At 45.6% G+C, this 20220-nt stretch overlaps 1 long non-coding RNA gene across 1 annotated transcript; it reads right to left on the bottom strand.

The window, feature by feature from the left end:
• Positions 1-1281: 1281 nt before the first annotated feature.
• On the bottom strand, positions 1282-6323 carry LOC116443790. The gene is made up of 3 exons (XR_004240052.1): positions 6013-6323; positions 1795-1862; positions 1282-1460 (listed from the first exon to the last, which is right to left on the bottom strand). It is a non-coding gene; the product is annotated as an uncharacterized LOC116443790 (long non-coding RNA).
• Positions 6324-20220: the final 13897 nt, after the last annotated feature.

Here is a 20220-nt window from a genome sequence, read left to right as displayed (position 1 = left end):
AAAAAAAGATAGCTTTGATCAGTGCAACCTCTAGCTAGAGCTAAGAAAGCATGACCCTGAGCTGACTTTCTTCTACCAAATACCACATTCTGCTTCAAAGCAGAAATAGTCCTGAAGATGTCAGAATTTTTTTAATCCATCATTTTGCCTCACCTTGTTCTAGGAAACAGGCAGCTCATCCGAGCTGCAACTTTGCAAGTACATCAAGCCTGGGCCAGGCAGGCACAAAGGACATCGTTGCTTGAGTGAATAATATATTCCCAAAGGTCAACCCCATCTTTTAAATGGAAATATCAAGGAAATACCTGTGCCCCTTTCTGCAGTCAGACCAGTGTAGCTCTTTCACGGAAAGAAACCAAACTGCTGCCCAGTTCATTACGCTGTGCAGAGCCACAACCAAAGGCTTTCCCAGCTGGCAGTCCACATCCATGCAGGCGATGTGCAGCCACTGTAACTGCTCTCTCATGCTTGTTTTCCGTGCCTTTTCAGAAGCGAGCAGCATCTAACATATCTCAAAGACCAGGTCCTCTGATTTATAAAGAGCGCCTGTCCAGTGCCACTGTTCTTTAATTTAAACAGCCATTTAGTGTCTGATCACAACAAATGGATCAATATTTTTGAGGTGCTGCTGAGTAACAGCAAAAAAACCCCAAACAATTTGAAATACAGACAGATCACTTTTCTCAGGAAAGCAGAGAGTTTCCTGAAGTTTATTTAATTCAGCAGTTTTGGAGCAGTATTCCTGGTCATACCCATGGTGGGTACATGTGCACAGAAGAGCATTCTCTGGTTTGTTTCTGACTTTGGTTATGTCAGGGTTAATCCAAGTTTGTCCATTTCTGGCCAGGAGGGGCTTTAAACTGATGCTGTGGTAACAAGAGTTTCCTCTGAGAACTTTGTCATCATGTAAGCAGCACACAGCAAAAGAAACCACTTCAACTTTCTGCAGTATGCATCTGTCACCCCTTCTTGTGACACCCCAGTTTCGAGCACGAGCCAAGCCCTCATCATGGATGTAATTGACTCTGCAGTCCATTGAGATGGACATATACTTGCTTTTGTTACTGCTATCTGCAGGTTAACCACAACTGACCCTTAACATTTTCCCCTGTGCACAAAGGACTTTCAGCTTCTGCGGTCTGAAACTGTGACACAAAGGTTTGCTGTGAAACAGAAACTGAGCCAGTCACAAGGCTCTCAGTGCCCAAGAGAGCACATCACTCATTCTCCTTACTCTCCCACTGCAGTGGCTTATAATTAGCACAGTCCAAGTAATAAAGCAGTGTCAGATTGCCAGCAGGCTTCTGGAAACTATTTATGGGCCGGACCACACAACTAACTGCCCTTCCTTCACTCAGTCTGATGTTAAACTCACTTACCCCACGTCATTTGTCATTTCAGCAGACCAACACAAAAGTCATGCGTTTGGCATCTTAGCAGGATGTTAGAAAGCGAGGGAGCTGGAAAGAAATAGAACCCTTTTTACTAGGTGTCCAGGAGTCACAACAGCAAGGGCCGTCACCCAAGATGTCATGGGAGGGAGGGCTGACGACCCTCTGTAGTTCCCTCTCACAATCTGGTATAATACTTCCTTCAGGATGGTCATTTTACCCATGGAATGTCTTCCCCAGTCATCCTAGGAAATGGCCATCACTCAAGCCTGACCCACAGGCAAGGGAACAGACTCCAGGGCAACACACTGGCACGGGGAGGAACCGACCCCTTGCCCAGTTTATGTCTTTCCTTTATGTCTTTTATGTTTAGACAGCAGCTGAACAGAATGGTTGAAAATACCTGATGGCATTTTGTGGTGCCTCTGATCTTCTTACGTCCCTCTTTACTTGCTTGCCAGGTGGGAGACACTATAAGGAGAGGCAAGGGAAAGTAACTTAAGTGCTGAGCTCCCACACTAAAATGGGCCATGCCCATAACTCAGGGAATCAACTTCCCAACCCCTCATGTCTAAGGCACACCCCATGGCCTATTTATTTGCTCCTCACACCTTCCCATTCTGACTGAAAGCTTGAGTTGCCACCTGGAAAAGACTTTCTGAGAAAAGACCTTCTGGGCCACTGGGAAGCACCTGGGGACAGTGAAGCTCCAGATGGCATTGTTCATGAAATTGTCCTGGCTGAGACCCTGATATTCCATTCCTCTTCCTGACACAGAATTGACATACATGCAGTGTTGAACCATCATGGACCACCAGCCTCACCTGGATACATGCAGAGAGATGCATGTCCCTGCTCATCCCTTGAGGGATGCAGAAAATTGCACCTTGCAAGAAAATTGCATTCCCTTGCTTTGGAAATGCTGCTTAATCCTGTTTGCTTTGTGTGAAACTCCTTACCAAAGAAAAGGCCTAAAATGAATTAACTAAAAGAAATCAAAGGCTCTAATGTCTAATATCTCAGGTACCCATAATGCAGGCTGGCATGTGTACTTAATGGTTTTCAAAAGTATCAGAAAAGGAAAAGCCACAGGGCTGATATCATTAAAGACAATAAATCCATCCTAGGAAAGACAACAAATTTAATCTGGTTCTAACATTTCTGATTAGCTTTCCTCCTTATGAACACTTTGATTATTTGAACCCTGCCCTTTTACTTACTGATTATTTAATGCCATTAATACTCATTTCAACTTTGCCATGGAGAGCAACTTTTCATTTGCTTTTACAAGCAGAAAGATGATGTCTGCTCTAATCAAAAGATGCACTCCAGGCACGTGAAATACGGTACCACAATGTGTATTACAAGGATCAGTGATAAATTACATGAACTCCTTATTCCCAGGAGGGATTTATTACTGAGGTAAAAGGAACAAATGGTTATAGCAAGAGATGGTTTGTTTTCTCTTGCTGATTTATGCAAAAGGTCTGTTCCGGCACTCACTTAAATGAAAGTGTTAAGGAAAATACAGTGTCACATGAATTCATATAGAGAAAAGCTGTGCTGCATATAGAAGGGATGCTAACAATGCTGTTTCAATCATTTGGTTCAGTTAGTTGCTTCCACCAAAAAAAAAAAAAGTTGGATTGTTAAATGTGGAGAGAAATCGAAGGAACAATATAAAAAAAAGCCACAGAGAAAAAAAAAGTACACATTTAAAAAGCAAAGGAAAAAAGAATGGATTAAAAGTTACTCTAACAAACTTCTACTTCATCATGACATTTTTCACTTCCTTGTCTCATCTTTAAGAGCTTTTCATTATCATTCCAATCAAGTTGCAAGCGAAGAGCAAAGATTCACCATAACCTGGCAAATCACTGCCTGATTTCCTCCCCTTGTCATTGTTGTTCTCAGCAGGGCTTGAACAAGAGCATTGATGCCTTTGGTTAAGACCTCTACAGCCTTTATTCCCACCACGGATCCCCAGAAGAAATCCAACCTCTCCCTCAGCTGCCTTGCAGATGTAGGCAGTGCTTCAGGGCAGTACTGGTTGTTGGATGCATCTGCCTGAAGTGCAGCAGACAGGTCAGCTAACACATCATGCACAAATACAGCAGGCTTTTAACATCTTGAAGAGATCACACCTACTTGTAACTTTGACTGGGGAACATCAAAAATCCATTTTTATTAGGCTCAATAGGAGAACTGTCACATGTGGCAGGGAAAATCAGCATATGACTTCTGTTCCATCTCTCCTTGAGCCTTCGTATACCTTTCTGAGCCAGCCTGTATTTTTGCAGTGTACCTCATCATTTTCTAAATACTGGACTGGACATTCACCTAGGAAGCCATTCCTGGCTCCCTGCCATCATTTTGCAGTAATGAACTCTTGCATAGGAAGTTGCCTCAGCCTCAGGCTGAGGTCTCTCCTGGAGTAAATTCTGCTTGTCTCTTAGATGACATCAATCATTCATAGCCTTGTCCTGCTCCGAGCATCTGCTTCCCATTCTCTTCCTTAGTTTCCTCCTGATTAATTGATGAAATTGTTAAGTGCGGTTGCCTCGGAAACTGTCATTTCCTTAAGCATTTTTGGCCCCCTTTATGGTAGAAAGCAGGAAATCTTCACAGGAACCCTGAAGGGACAAAAAGGTTGAATAGGACCCACCCTTCACCAGGACAACACTACGACACCAAAATAAATCCTGGCTGTTCCCAGGCTGCCATGGTGTCTAAGGGCAGAGAACACAAGGAGGGGAAGAACCATGTGCTTTTCCTGTCATACTCAACATCCAAGTGACAAATACACCATTCTCCAGGCAGTTTTCCCTCAGACATCATCTACAACAGCTCTCAAACTCCTACCCTTGGCATCATATGGGCAGCATGAATGCTGGTGCAAGTGGGCAACATTGCACTACTACTGCCTGCCCTCTTCCATTTCCACTGGTCAGTCCTGAACTCCCTGAACTCCTCTTCTCAATGCTCTGGGGCAGCCTGCATGTGAGCAGCACCTGAAACAGGAAAGGCACCACCAGGAGAGATGCAGATGATGTGAGCACAACAGCATGGCAACTTCTCTGGGAGCCCATGGCAATGCTTCCTCTTCCAAACAAACCCTAGCGCCAGCACAGTGATGGTTTGCAAAGAGGAGCTGGGAGCTGAGACAAGGGTGATATTAAAGGCCATCTTCACCTGCAAAGCTAGGAAAGAGGCCCTGGAGAGCCTGAGCCTCAGGTCTGTAGTGTTTTTCTCACTCTCCAACACTCACACATCATGCTTACTGCAAGGTCCAGGCTGCACCAAGAGGAGTCTGCAGTATGAGTCAAATTCTGCTTCCCGGGCTTGCCAGGGGACCCGTCCCATCCGACCTTTGCAAAGGTACCAGGCATACCTGCCCAGTGCTGAAGAATGAGCACAGAGTTTACAGACCTGGTGAGATAACAGACAACATGGGGACTCTATCATCAAACTTGGTTTGTGGGCAAGGCTCATTACAAGAGAGCAGTTGAGACAAAACGCGAAGACAACTGTCTTGTGGCAGAACTTCGTAACTCGGGAGAAGCCTGGTGAACCACAGTACTTCCTCTGGATGCATTCTGGCTTCACTCCTGCATGAGACAGGCACCAATGTCGGGAAGACCCTAGAGCAGATGCAAGCTGGGGACCCTCTCCCCTTTAGCACAAAAGGGAGGAGCTTTCACTCTCTTCATCTCACTGCTACAATTGAAAGCTATTAGAACCAGTGCTTTTCTGCCATCCTTCTTTTTCAGAAGTGTTTGTTGATCACTGACAGGGCTCATGATATGTTGTTTTATTAGGCTGACTCTCTCTGCTTTTATCTGCCTGAAGGAAAGAGCAAACAGCATTCTGGCAGAATAGAGATGCTTATGGTCCCATTAGCTTTCACTCACAGCAGCAGAATAATCATTAAATATGGGGCTTACTTTCTACTTGACATTAAAATGTAAGCACTACAACCACCAGAGGATGATGAGAGATGATACAAGATAGCAAAATCATTGAATTTTGGTATTAGTCAGCAAATCACAGAATGGGTCAGGTCGGAAAGGACCACAGTGGGTCATCTGGTCCAACCTCCCTGCTCAAACAGGGCCATCCCAGAGCACATGGCACAGGGTTGTGTCCAGACAGTTCTCCAATGAGGGAGACTCCACAACCTCTCTGGGCAATGTTCCACCTGCACAGGAAAGAAGTTCTTCCTCATGTTCCAGTGGAAATTCCTGTGCATCACTTTCTGCCCGCTGCTTCTTGTCCTGTGGCTCAGCACCACTGACAAGAGCCTGGCTCCATCCTCTCAGATGTCCCTCAACAACTGTTCTTTCCCAAGCAGGCACACAAAGCGCTGCATGCACTGGTCCAACCATGGGAGACCTCTAGATGAGTCTCAGAAGGCACAAGCACTGATAAGGTCATGGCTGTGCATGGGAGGTGGCTTGTACCAGGGCCAAAATCAACTATTACAACTCTCAGGAGCAGCTCAAAATCAGTGGAGAGGGGCCTTATTCCCCTTTCAAGGGAAGTCAAATTAAGTAGCCTGGTGTATGCAAAGGGAGTCCTGGCACGAGAACCAGGAGTTCAAATTTCTAGTTTTGCCACTCACCTTGGTAGTCTTGGTCTCTTCTTGCAGTCTCTTCTCTGGCTCAATCTTTGGGCAGGGACTGCATCCCACTCAGCATATTTACTCCCCATGGCACTCTGAACACCGAGACACTGAACCTACTGTAAACTGAAAACAAATAGGAAAATACATGCCAGAGATCCCCTAATGCCCAGCAGCAGTTAAGTGCCCAGCCTAGGGGACAGAGGCTTGCTGAAGGAAAGAACCTGCCTAGTATAGAGGAACAAATCCATGAGAATGCTTTAATGAGGATTTCAGTAGATACAAATTGTTTCCTGGGCAATGCCTAATGACAGCTAATAGGGACCCCTGAAACAACTCACAGCACCTTCTTATTTCCTGTGGCCTGTAATCACAGTGTCCAGCTGTTATTTTCATCCTTCTAAGTAATACAATGGACAATTGCATTCACATTTCCACTTTCTTGCCAGAGATGTCACCAGTCCAGGGTTTTTTCCTATTAACATAGAAAAGCAAGATTTCTTCCCCCCTCATTGCTTCAGTTCTCAACTAGCGTAAAGAGGCAGAATCTAGTGAAAAGTTTATTAGCTAACCTCTCTAGAGAATCAACTTAGCCTAGTTATGCATGATAAAGCTTTACTTCTTTTATTTTTCCTTAAATTAAAAAAAAAGATAGGAAAGTGAGTTGTTTTAAATTTATGAGCTGATGCGACAGTGAGTAATGGTGAATCACTGTTTAATATTTTAGTCAACCATCTGCAAGGTGAGCTGTACTCCCTTTCACATTGCTAGAGCTAAGAAGTCACCTCAAATTTCATTAATAGAATCAGTCTTGCATCAACCCCAAAAAGCTGAATTCAGCACCAAAACCAATCATTGTCCACCCAGAGACCTCGAACACACAGCCTTAGAACACAGGAGAAAACAAGCACAACTATAAGCCGAAGTGGGAGGGTGAATAACACACTGAATAAAAGAATGTGCAAGGATGAAGCTTTTTTGTGAGCTCTCAGTGATTCTGCAGGCAGAGTTGGAGGGAAGAGCACCTTTCTGGCTGTGCATGGAGGACAGTGATTATCACTGTCTGTGTGCTGGCTTGCGATTTCTTGTCTTCTTGTACCTCCAACACCATTCCCAGCACTCCAGAGCCACTAAACCTCAGGCCAGCTTGGGATTTTCCAGCCAGTTTCCCAGGGGAATGGGGAAAAACAGACACAAGCTTCTCTCTCCTGATACTTCTTCCTCCAGCCCAGTGATGTAAGCAGAATATCTCTGTGTGCCAGTGTCACAGCCACCCAGGAGGAAGCAGGGCTTGCAGGGAGGAGGATGCAGCGTCGTCCTGTGCAAAGCAGGTTTGTCAGCAGTTGGACACCTGCAGATCCACACGACCAGGGAACACACACATTGTGCAGATCCATCACCTGCCACACCTGCAGGGACAGCATTGGAGCAGAGAAGCTGCACAGACAAATGAATCCCTTCCACTGGGAACAACCCAAAGACACTGAAATCCCAGGTGGCTCAGGAAAGTTTCCCTTAGACCTGCTGTTTCCAAATTTCCTCTTCCTCCTGCTCCCAGTGCTGAAATCCTCATCAGCCTCTGGCTCTTAACTGTTTTCATGATAGCGTGGTCTCTCCAGACTGGCTACTGAACTGTCTCTTGCCCAGCACTTGTACCCAGCCCCTCCACTGCCACTGACCAGAGCTGTCTCTCTAGCATGTGCCACCAGCAAAAAAAGGCTCTAGGCCCAGCCTCTCAGTCTGTCTTTCTCCAGGGGCATCTTCAAGTTCCTTTCCTTGATTAATACATGTTAAGACTGACTAATTTCACACCTTCCATTGCCGTAGCTGCTTTACAGTGGGGAAAAATGCAATTTCCTCTCACTTGTCAAGTGTCACGAGTTTGTGAACCATGAGAATGTACATTGCTACTGCTGCACACAGCCTGCCCCTTCCCCAGTCTAATGGAATATGAATAGTAGTTTTGCAATAAATGTGAGTTATTAAATCACTACACAGAGCCAGTGCTACAGAGAAGGGTACCAAGAGCCTCTGTGACCCTGGAGAAAGAGACAGCGTGGGCAGAGAACAACTGCTCCAAAGGAAACTGTGTGCCCTGGGGCTGATTTCTATGGATAGGGGAAAACCCTCACACTTTTCATTCCTCTTTTATATCTGGAGGAAGATCTCTTATGTCCACTGTCTTTACATTATTGCAAATGACAGAGTTCCTTCACAGTGTTTCATACATATGAACGAGCAGTTTAGTCTCAATATTGGTTTGCAGACCACAGCACGTGCTTCAACCACAATGCAGTCAAATGAGATGTCAGCCTGAAGTCAATGGCCCTTCCTTCTCTCCTTAAAAATAGCCTGTTTCATACTGTGTAATAGAAATTTTGGAAAGCTTAGGTGACCTGACTTTGACCAGAAAGACATCTCCCTCACTTTACACGCCAATGGTTCACCACCCACCTGTTAAACAGTACACAAGCTTTATTTGCCATAGCTATTTCTCAGTGTCCTTTTTTATTTTTCATTGGACCTGACCCTACAAGCTGAAGGAGCCTTCTGGCATGTAATGTCTTATCTCTGACAACACACTGAGACACCATGTTCAGGTCATCTTCTGGACTTGTCACCTAACTGGGCAGATTTGGCACTGGTCTAGTGCTAAGGAAGTTCCTGATATTACAGCAGGATTCTTGCCTCAGAGATATTATCTGGCACTTAGAAAAGTGTAGATTTATTTTCTGAATCCTCTGGTTCCTCCATAAAAATTCCAAAAGCTTGTTCATAAGCTTGAAGGACACATCTTGAAGGACAGTAACAGAACAAAACCAAATACTCAAAGAAGCACTTTCTTTTGTGTTCTCCAGGTCTTCCAAGTGAAGCAAAATAAAGAACAAGAGAGCTTTCCACCCTCTCAGTTTCTCAGACCTAAAAGATCTCAAAGCAAGCACATTTTCCCATTTTTTGAGGTGAGAGAAGCAAAGGAGAGAGTTGGTAGAAAAAAAGAGAATATGTTCTCTATCTCTTTAACATTTAGGGGAAAGAATTTTATGGATTTTTAAAAATGAACATGAAGCTCTGTTACTTTGATCCCTCCCTCAAGCTGTATGTGCCTTGTGTACTCAGGAGCTTCTTCTCAAAGTCCTCTCTATTGAACCACTCTTAACTCTCCAGGCATTCTCACACACTGTGGTGCATGGTGTGGATGACAGCAACCACGCAATGAAAGAAGGCTCCCCATCTTCATGCCACAGCAACCCCCTTTTCTCACTGAATCTACTACAAGACAGGAAGGATAAAAAAAAAAAATAAAAGGGGTGAAAGCACTATCATAACGCTCCAGTTCTGCCAGGACAGTCCAGCATGGGAGTGGAAAAAGACACCCTCCTACCAGCAAGTATAGTCATTTTGCTTTCCTGCATTTGTCTGCATCCCTTATCGTTCCCCTTTCTCCACTCACTCGTTGTACCACACAGAGCTGCAATCTGAGCGTCTCGTGTGTATTCATCAGTGCCTCAGAGCAGATGATTCACCTACCTCTCTTTATAATTTTATCTCCCATCAGCTGCAAAGTCAAAGTCTGAATAATGCACCATTGTTGTTTTCAGGAGCAGACTTGTCACTGTGATAGGAATGACACCAGGAGAAAGGTATGCTTTGAATCGAAACAGAGGGTCGGCGGGTAGCATCCTAAAGCTCCGGAACCGGCAGATTGAAAATAACGACAATGAAATCGTGTCTTCTAACAATGGGGAGGAAAATAACAATAATAAACACAGCAGCCCTGACTGCAGCACTGAATGGGAAGATGAAGGTGTATTGTCCACTCTGGGCAGAAAGTAAGCAGGGCTGCTTGTTTTACATCCTTTACAACCAATTGTTTTTACAACCAAGCTCTGCCTCCTCCCTGGCTCCCCCCTGACACATCTGGGAGAGCTATCCTGGTCTCCAAGAGAGGAGTTTCGAGAGGAGTGCCTGCCCTGAGGGCCACCAGCTGCCCTGATGCACCAGTCAGGGACAGGGACAGAAGAGTCCATCTGTGCCAGATCCAGCTCAGGCTCTATCATGGCTTGTTAATCCCTGAAGGGCATCAAGTAGGTGTGCAGAAGAATGGATTAGCTCCTATGGCAGGGAAATCTGACATAGCTCTAAGGGATGCACCAGGGACTGAGGTTTTCTGCATGTTTACCAAACACCAGTGGGGTTTGCTCTACATCAAAGTGCACTTCTGTCACAGATGGGCAAGGAGCAGCTCAGGTCAGGTATCAACACCACCTTGCAGCTCTTTGGAGCTAAGCTGTGCTCTCCCAAATATCATGGTGCTTTTTGTTTACCTCAGAGTGTCTCCCCCAAGTTCAATAGAAATGTCACCTTCTGGCAGCTCCAGCAACTTGTAGGCTGGTCTTTGAAGGTGAGAACCCCAAGACGGGCCTTCAGATTCAAGGCCTGTCCCGGATCATGGCTTCTTTTGACAATGGTGGCCACTGCCCTGAGACATCTAGTCCTGCCCACCATTTTCATTGCACCGGCCCTGAAGTCTGCAGGAGGCAGGGAGCAGAATCAGGGAAGTGATATTGCTCTGTGTGTAGGTGTGTGTGTGTGTAATCAGCTCCCCAGAGTATGGTTTGGTAAAGAGAGATGAAGGGAAGCAGGAGGACATACTCAGGGGAAAAGGAAGTCTATGACAGTCAGGTAGCAAGACTTGTCAAACTATTTCCTAAGTTAGAAAGTGGCTCCTCAGCTCCACCTGTAGTTAGATGAGGAGAAAAGGATGTATAGCAGCTCCCAGGCTGGGCTCTGGCTCACAACCATCCTCCCTGGAGGCAACATATGATAAACATCTTAAAAGAAAGAGGTGGTGTGAACATCATCCCACAGTGGCAAGAAATAATTCCCATTGCTCTGAGTTGTGGCTCTGCATGGGCTGGATCGATCCATCAGACACATTACCATCAGCACAACCATAATCCCCTCTAGTATGTACCAGCCTTAGTGACTACAAATCCCCAGCAGTTCCCGTGGGCAGCTGCGTCATGCACCCCTTGCTGCTCCATGGCATGAAAGAGAGAGTAACCTGAAAAGCAACGACTCGCACAACCACCTGGTGTTCTTGGAAAATGCAAGCTTTGAAACACAAATTGGCTGAGAAACAAACATCCTACAAGGACGTCCAAGAATTGGCATGCTCCTACATGACGTGCTCAGGAAAATGTAACAGTGCATTATCCCGCTCCACACAGCCCAAAATTCATCCCTAAAAATAAAACATATACTACTCAAATAAAACAAGCTCTGAAATCAGTTTTGCTGGTATAACCTCTAAAACAGTCATCTTCTAACCTCCTGTGTCCATCAGGATCACTTCCTAATGATCAACAGAGCAATGCAGTCAGGTGTGCGTCATGTAGACCTGGCCAAGAGAACTCTGAAACAGGCCTGGTGAAGCTCCATCCACTGTTGTGCCTGCTGCTTGTTCTCCACAAATGTGGCACACCCAAGAAATCACATCTGCACTTATTTCCTAATGAGAGCCATCCTGCAAGCAAACCAGAGCACAATAGAGTATTTACTGTATTCCCTTCTCCTTAAAATAATTTCTCCCTTTGCCCTAAAATCATCAGCAGTCTTCCTCTTATTCTTTGCTTGATAAAGCCAGTATTTACTGCTCAGAACATGCTCTTGCTAAAAGCCACCCTATACTTCATCACCAGGTAAAAGCATTCCAATGGAGAGCCCATCATTCACTGCTTTCTAAGGTTCCTCTGTCTTTTGTGAGAAGTCTCTATGGCATGGGAATCCTCTGTAATGGATTGATATATTTCTGTTCTTTTGGCTGATGGATGTGGTGCTGATCACCAGTTCCCCTGCAGCAACTGTCTCCAAAAACTACTAATTTTGGAAGCATGGTGTGCTGGGAGAAAGTAAGGGGTTAATTTTTCTTGAGAACAGCCCACTAGAAGATAAGGGCCTGTCATAGTTTACTGTCTGCTAATTCACCTCAAATCCATAGGAAGCCCAATTAACAGCCAGCAAAGACTAGCATGAGTAGGGAGTATGCAGAGGGTTTCCAAGCCATGCTACAGAGACAAACAGAGATGCCTAGAGATAAATACAGAGCTGGTCTGAAAATACAAGGCTTTTGCAGTACCTGAGTGAGCAGGTCAAAGCACACTCCATCTGTGCTCCATCTTCTGCAGAGAAGCTTCAAAACAGTGCTACAAGGTCTTAAACCCTCTCCATCTGCTGCCCGCAATGGCTGCCTGGACTGCAACGAATGTGCTGCCACTTCCAGCACCCAGCAGTGATTGATGCTGTGTTAAGAGGACACCAGTGGTTCCGGTCTATTTACATTTCCAAGGAGCTTGGCTGGGTTTTGTGCTGGCGTTTTCTTTTGGTATACCAGCTGTGGGAGACCAAAGGGTACAAAAATTACTGCGATGCTCAAGCGAGGAAATGCTACTGTTGAGAAAACATCCTATTTATGCCACATTTTAAAAGGAGCCCATCTTTAAGAGTTTTAAAGAGCTGCCACTGGCAACAAATGAGGCTGCTAATTTGGCCTGGCAAGCAGCGTTTGCTAAACACCATTTCAGGTTTTAATTCATCACATGTAGATTTGGAATTGGAATTCTACTAGATAAACCATCATCAGTGTGTTTTTGCAATTCCAGCTCCCTTTCTTTTCACATCAAGCCTCCCTCTCTCCCTCTGTCTTCCACAGCTGTCAGCTGTCACCAGCCAGGAAGGCAGATGAGCCAGTCACAGCCCTCAGATCTGATCCAATCTCCTGTGAAACAGATGCCCAGGCCCCAGGTCCTCTTTGCTCACCAGCCCCTTGTTTATCCACAGAAAGTGCACTTGCTGCCTGCCCCCTGCAAAGTAGGCAAGAATAATTGACTTCCTGCAAAGCAGACTAGGCATAAAATGCTTCGCACATCTGCTCCCACTGAGAATTGAGGTCCAAGAGCCTGCTTGTGCCACTCAGATGAGACAACCACTGTATCCTCCCTTTCACCCAAGCTGCCACCAAGCAGCTCCCACAGGAAGCTCTCCTATTTCCTCTCAGTTTCACCGCTGTGAGGTTGCCCAGAGAAGAATGCTACTGATGCTAGCTTGACTCCAGCTGAATCAAAGTCCTGGCAATTTGTGGGGAAAACCTTGAGGAGTTCACTCATGTCTCCGGCACAGAGCTCTTCTTCAGGATTGAGTGAGCCCTGCCAAGAGCTACGTGAATAAAATTCTACTTTCTCCCCACACAGCCAGTACAACCACAGCTTGGGGGAAGGCTGCAATGGCACCAGCACTAAAAGTTCCTTGTTGAAAGAGTTCTGGTACCAAAGAGAGATCTCTGAGGAAACACGGCCCTGTTTGGGCTGTCCTCCTACACAGCCATCTTGCTACTCTGATTGACCCAGTAGCTTTCCCTGATCTGCCCACAAGCAAAAAAAAAACTCCTTAGCACCTACAAAACAGACATAGTGATGTCCTCTGGCTAGGAGCTAGATAAAGGATTCCTAATTTGTTCACACAAAAAGGGTCATCCAACATGCCATGCTGTCAGCACCCTGCCTCCCACAGCAGCAGGAGTACATCTGCGTATACAGAGCCTGCAGTGGGACAAGCACAGACCCACCTTTTCCCTGGCATGCCTTGCCAGATACCTTAGAGCTAGCCCGGGACAGAATTTATACATTTAAAGCAGGCAGTTATATTTACCTTGCACCAGGCTCCTGTCTTCTTATATAGAAGAAACCAAATGTTTAACAGGAAAAAAAATGGAACCAGAAATCTCTTTTGTTTCATGTTGTATTTTTTATGTCTATTTATTTACTATTTTTCATGGCTTGCTACCGTAGAGCACAGGAGATGAACATCACAGTGGAGCAACTTCCAAACTCAGATCCCAGCTTTTTATGCAATTGGGCTTTTGAGAATTAAGTGCAGACCAAGGAATGCAGGGTGCCTGTGCCAAGGGACCTGAGCTAGAGGCCAGTCAAGAGCAGGAGGAGGGCAGGTTTCCCACCCTGCCTTTGCTGATTGGGGCAGGTGGGCTGCTATTCCCAGGGAAAAGAGTTGTCTAGATACAAGAGAAGGAATCATGTTTTGAAAACTGCTTTCTGAATGAGTCAGCAGAGCCGTCTCCCAAGGCACTGGAGCCTGCCAGAGGGAAGAACAGATAGTGAATGATCGACCTCAACAGCAGAAGGGAAAAAAACAACAAAACTATCTTGAAGTACGTCACCAGCCTTGGGAAGCCTTTTTCTGAGTAGAATACTTCTTGACTTTTCTATTTCTCAGGAAATTTGCCAGCTTGCCTTGCTTCTGTTTTGTCAAAGCCTGTATGTGACAGCAAGGTCTGGCCTAAAGGTGCTTTTCCCTTCCAGGTAGGGAAAGCTGCAGCCACTACAACCCTCTTCATCAGGACACACTGAAATCTCTCTCCTTTCAGAGACATCCCCTTCCACTTTCTCTCTTCCCTCCTCTATTTCACAGGTATCAGACACCTTTTCTTGCAGAGGTGACCTCACTAGTATACACCTAATGCAATACTGAGCAGCTTGAATTTAACCTTCAAGCCTGCTGCTTCTATTTCAGACCTGAAGAAGGACCAAAAACGTGTCCTTTATCGAGTGATACCTATTGCTTTAAGAAGGGTGTGCTCTTTCTTTGCTTGTGTTTTTTCCAGTCAAGGTAACTGACGTAGATAAAATGACTTTCAAGGGACACAGTAAATGCTTCAGCTCTTCAAGTTAAGAACACTTTCGGAAGAAATGCTTGAGCCAAAACAGACTCTCCTCTGTGCTATTCCTTCACCCTGGCTATGCAGATTTATGCCCCTCAAAAGGTTGGCATTTCTCATCTCTGCCGTGGCACAGGGCTACACGGGCAAACCTCTCAATCTTGGTTACATTTTGGCCTGTCAATCTCCTGATGGTTTTAAACCCGTGGCTGTGCCAGGCACAAATCCATGGGTGAAAGTCAGTTTGCTGGTGCAGAAGACAATGTGCTTGCTCAGGTCAGGGATATGCACAACAGATGATCCAAACCTGATCCAATCCCCTGGCTGTCATGATGACAAATGTGAAATGGTCCTCGGGATGAGCTACAATTTTCTCTGTCAGTGTGGGGAGAGGGCAGGGATCTCCTGTAACACAAATAAACAAGGAACACTGATACTCCATGCATCTGCCAGCACCGGCTTGAAGTGGGCAGCAACCAGGACAAACTGCATCTCCATCACTATACCTACTCTACCACATGGCAAACTGTGAGCTCTGGATAAGCCTAAAATCTAAAAATCATAATCCCTGCAACATCTGAAACCACAGACACAATCAGAGATTTTTGTATCAATCTTCCCTACAACCTCTACTCCCAGACCAAACTCAGCTAATTACTAGCCTCTCTCTTTCCCCAAAAAGGCTAGCTACTTCTTTGTCCCTGCAAGTCAGCATCCTTATCCCTCTAATTTCTTGACTGATTAGCATAATTAAGTTGAACTCACAGTAATTGCTCCTGACCTGCCTCTACTTGGAAGAAGCATCTTCCATGCCTGACTTGGGAATGGACTTGTGTGCTGGCAAGCATGTCTGGCCCCTCCCTGATGTATCTGTCAGTGTGGTAAAAGATAGGAGCTCTTCCTACAGACCATGCTCCAGTGACTTCCTAAGGCAGGATGTTCGGCTGCTTTTTGTAGGCCCTGTGCCATAAATAAATGTACGTCACTAAGAAACAGCTTGATAGTAAAATGGTCAGAACGGCAGTGTACGAAAATTGTGTCTGGCTGCACTTGAATAGGATCAGCTCCATCAGATGAAGCACAATTAATGCTAATTAGTTGCCGCTGCAGCCAGCTTTCCTACCTCTGATGTTCTGTGGGAGCAGGGATTACCATTGAGCTAACAGGACCATCTAAAGCCAGTTGTGGCTTGCTCCCGGAAACAAGTTTTACACCCAGTTCTTTATAGTCCAGTGCCTCTTTCTGTGATCTTTTTAAAACTAAGCAGAAATACTGTGATCCCTTATTCTGATCTGCATAGCACAAGGCCAGGTAATTTTGGCCATCAGTTTCTGCACTGACTTTATTAATTTTATGATTGCTTTGGAAAGCCAGCCAGTACCACATTATTTCCTGCAAATGACTATTTTTTCATACAGATCAGTTACTGAGGTGTCAGATACTCTGCAGTATCACACTCTGACTCTAATCTGTACTCAGACTGCCTTGCTTTGGTATGGAAAAACAGCTGAAGGTGTACTTTCTCCACAATTCCCACTTCCCTGGGCTCAATGCACCTGCAGCAATCAGAAGCCACAGAAACAATAGATATAATACTAATATCCAAATTCCATTATAACAGAAGCCTCCTCTCTGCTTTTTCCAAGTTAGTACGCAACGGAAGTTGAGAAACAACATCATTAAAACCCACAGCTAATGCATCCTGCGGGCCACAGAGGAAGGCTCAGGGTACACTGGTATATCTCTGAGGGTTTTTTGCCGGTTTTGTTTTTTTCTAGTTTCTCCTTCCTGGGATAACCTTTCACCCCAGGCTTTGTGCTCTTTGAGTGTTTATCAGCAAAGCACATCCAGATGCCCTTCAAGGGAGAAATGACTCATACCTGACTCACAATCGCTCAAGCAAAGCTGCAACCTTTAGTTCATTTCCTGGGAGAAGCATCTGTTAGATTCATCTTGGAAGATTAAGCATTTCTCACTGTCATTTTACAGATGGAGGCATTTGTGACTGGCTGGGGAAGGGTCAACTGATTCTCTGCAATGGATGGAAAACAAACTTCTTTGGGCAGTTGAAGCAACGCACCAAGGACTGTGAAGATGCTCTTTAGCAAGTGCTGTCAGTCCCTTCCTGGTACCTCTCGCCTTGCAGAAAGACCTCCAGTTTCAATGTACACCTTCAAAAAGAATTACCTTTCCCACGACGAGTGTGCAACTGTGTGGAGCCGGCAGCCAGCACACTCCCTGCCCCCATTATCCCCTGCTGTCGTTGTCTCTCTCACTGGCTGATTCTCTGACACTCAGGAAACGCAAATTGCCCTCAGCCTGTGCCCCCGACTGCAGCCTCAGCTCCTAAGCTGCCTACATATCTTAGTTTCCCATTAGGCTAAGTCTTCATATACAAGATTTGCTTCACATAAATTTAGAATTCTAAAAGATATATATGTATGTTTCCCTACCATTTTTTTTTTTTTTTTTTTTTTTAGAAACAAAGACCTAACAATGTCACTGGCCCATCCTTTGGATGCACAAGTCTTAGGATCAGAAGAAAATCACCTGTTCCTCCCCATGTGGACTTGATCACATGGATGTTTACACACAGACATCCCAATAAGCCCTGCCATAGTATATGGTATTGCATTCCTCCTTATGCTTCCAAATAGTATGGAAATGCCAATAATAATATGTAGCCCTTGGTGTGCACATTCCTCTGCTTACCACCGTCTCCCTTCTTGGCTGAATAATCACAGATAATTCACTTGTCTGGATATGACTCACAGCTACTTTATTTCACACAAAGCAATTTCTAATTGCATGTTGTATGTCTGTGTTATGAAATCCAGAGCTAACTGTTATTACAAAATTAGTGCAGAAAAACTGAAGGGGAAGGAAAACCTCAGTGAGAAACTGAGTAACAACCCACAAAGGGGCAGGCCAGAACCATGTCAGTTTTCCCCTCTCTAGTACGGGAAGTTTTTCCAGACAGAGCCAAGCATTTCCTAGTCGCTCACACAGTAACTTACAGGCAGTGAGACAACTGGGGTCCTTCTTTTACCCTCAGATGGGCTGAAAGCCAATGCAATAGAGATACAAGGCTCTGCTTGTCCTTATATCTGTACTCAATAAGCCTTACAGCAACACCAACACAGCCATGCAGGACAGCTGTGAGATACCAAAGAGGCAGGTCCTGTCCTTTGCCTGGTGTCCCAGTTGTTACGGCACCTTCAGGAAAGTTTTATGCATCTCTGAAAGGACACACAGTCAGACAGAACACACTGTGGCTGGAAAAAACACAGCTGATGGACAGCCCTGGCAATTTTTCACATTTCTGGGTAGGGGCAAGTCAGGAACATGCGGATTTTCAATTTTGCCCAGCCCCTGGCTCCATCTGCTTGAGAAACCTCCTCCAGAGCACTGCCATTGCCAAGAGCTTCAGCCAAAGTTGGGTGAAGCCTGGTAGTAAAGAGACAAGGGATAATCCATCACAGGGGCTAAAGTTTACCCCCACTTCTAATGCCATGTCTACAATTTTATATAAAACAGAGTCAGGGAGAAAGATGAACTCCAGAGTCCCAGTCACCAAACAACCCAACCATTCTTACACTACAGGTGGGATTTTAGCCCATACCAACTGCATCTTTCCCAATGACATGGCTCAAAGGACAGTGACCACTCCCAGCACCCACATGGGCAAGGTCACTTCAGGCTCTGGGACCCTCTATGCTCCTCTGACACTGTTCCAACAGGCTGTACTTCCTCACAGTTTTACAAACCACATGCTCTCAATTTTGTGCCATGAAAACATTTCTTTTGGACATTGAATCACATCCTTTTAATTACTTCAAACACTTTGAACTAGAAAAACATTCTCAGAAAATGAATACAGGCATGTCTTGCTATCCACTGAGGATTATTCTCTTTTCTAAATATCTACAGTGAGATGTGGGCAGAATGACGAGCTCAGGGCAAATCATCAACCATCCATCTGCATCCATGGGGACTGGGAAGGATCCAAACTCTGTGTGAAGAAGAGAGCTGCTAGATGCCATAAGAAAGCGCCCACAGGCAATCAAAGACCACGAAAGAGAGAAGTAATGCCAAACAAGACTCACCAAGCATGCTGGGGAGGCAAATTCTTAACAGCAAGGGGTGCTTAAACACCTGGACAGACTACCCCAGCACAAGTGTTCACCATCACTAGCAACATTTCTACAAAGATGAGACATCTTCTGACAAGGAAATCACAGCTCCACCAGAAGCTTTCAGGCACAAAGCAGAAGCCATTGGGAGGGAATCCCTGATCTCTACTATGCAGGTGGCCAGTCTTGAAGAGTTAATAGTCCTTTCTGGCTTCAGAGCCAGAGGAAATATTGTGATTTAATCAAGCACAGAAAACCCACATGGGCAAAAGCTCAGCTCTGGAACACTGCCAAGACTCTGCAGTTGGCTGCGAATAAAGTGCCCAGTCCTTCCCTTGCACCACTGAAAATCAGGCAAGCCAGTCCCAGGACTCCAGAATAACACAGGTGCTCAGGATTACCAGGATTTGACCTAAAACCAACAAATGAAAAGAATAGGATGGCTATGAGGTAGCCATCCTACATCCTACATGTACACAAGAAAAGCAAAACATGAGCACAGGGCTCAGTGATCATTCATGCCCACAAGGTGACAGGCATGGTGGAAAACAAGGCATCATCTTTCCTCAAGTACCTCTTTGCCTAGCTCCGTGATTCCCTCTGGTTTCATTCATGTAAAACGCAAGGATATGAATGAGAAACCCTGTGAAGCAGAGAGGAGGAGCGGAAAAGGAGGAGAAAGGATTTCATGCTTCCAAGGCAACTGTCACCATGGCAACTATTTAATTAACGAGCTGGTGATGAACCCTAGCAATATGGTTCTAGTGAAGTCATGCTGTAGTAATTACCAGAGTTTCATTCATGCTGGCCTGGCAGGAGCTGCGCAGGCAGCCCGGAGAAGCCTACGAGCTCTGACAGACGGGAGCAAGCAGCCCGCTGAATCAATGGAAGGCGAGCGCGTGCCTGGGAGCGTGCTCCAGGGCTGCTCCGAGCCAGCTCCCCGGGCACTCGAGCACGGAGACCACATGCCATCCAATCCATCTTACAGTCCCTCACTGCCAAAGGGCAGCCCGGCTGGCCTCGTGCCGCCGACACAGGCGGCATTCACAAGCAGTCTGCAGAGCAAGCAGTCTGCACAGCTACTCCCTCTACTATGCCTTCAGCCTCCAAAAGATGATACCGAAAATAAACAAATAAGCTGGTGATTTGCCTTCTCTGGCTGGAGGATTTCTGTTTTCACCCAGCAGACAGCAGCGTAACAGCTGCATGGGTATCCCAAGTGAAAAAAAGAGCTCCTGATAAACACAGTGGGGTTTTGACAGGCATATATGTACCAGGGACTCTTAAGAAGATGAGGAATATTTCATACAGAGGGAGGATTAATAAAATACCACAGGTGAGATA

This window comes from Corvus moneduloides, chromosome 5, assembly GCF_009650955.1.
Source record: "Corvus moneduloides isolate bCorMon1 chromosome 5, bCorMon1.pri, whole genome shotgun sequence".
Taxonomy (NCBI): Eukaryota; Metazoa; Chordata; class Aves; order Passeriformes; family Corvidae; genus Corvus; species Corvus moneduloides.
This window is presented reverse-complemented; position numbering and strand designations above follow the sequence as displayed.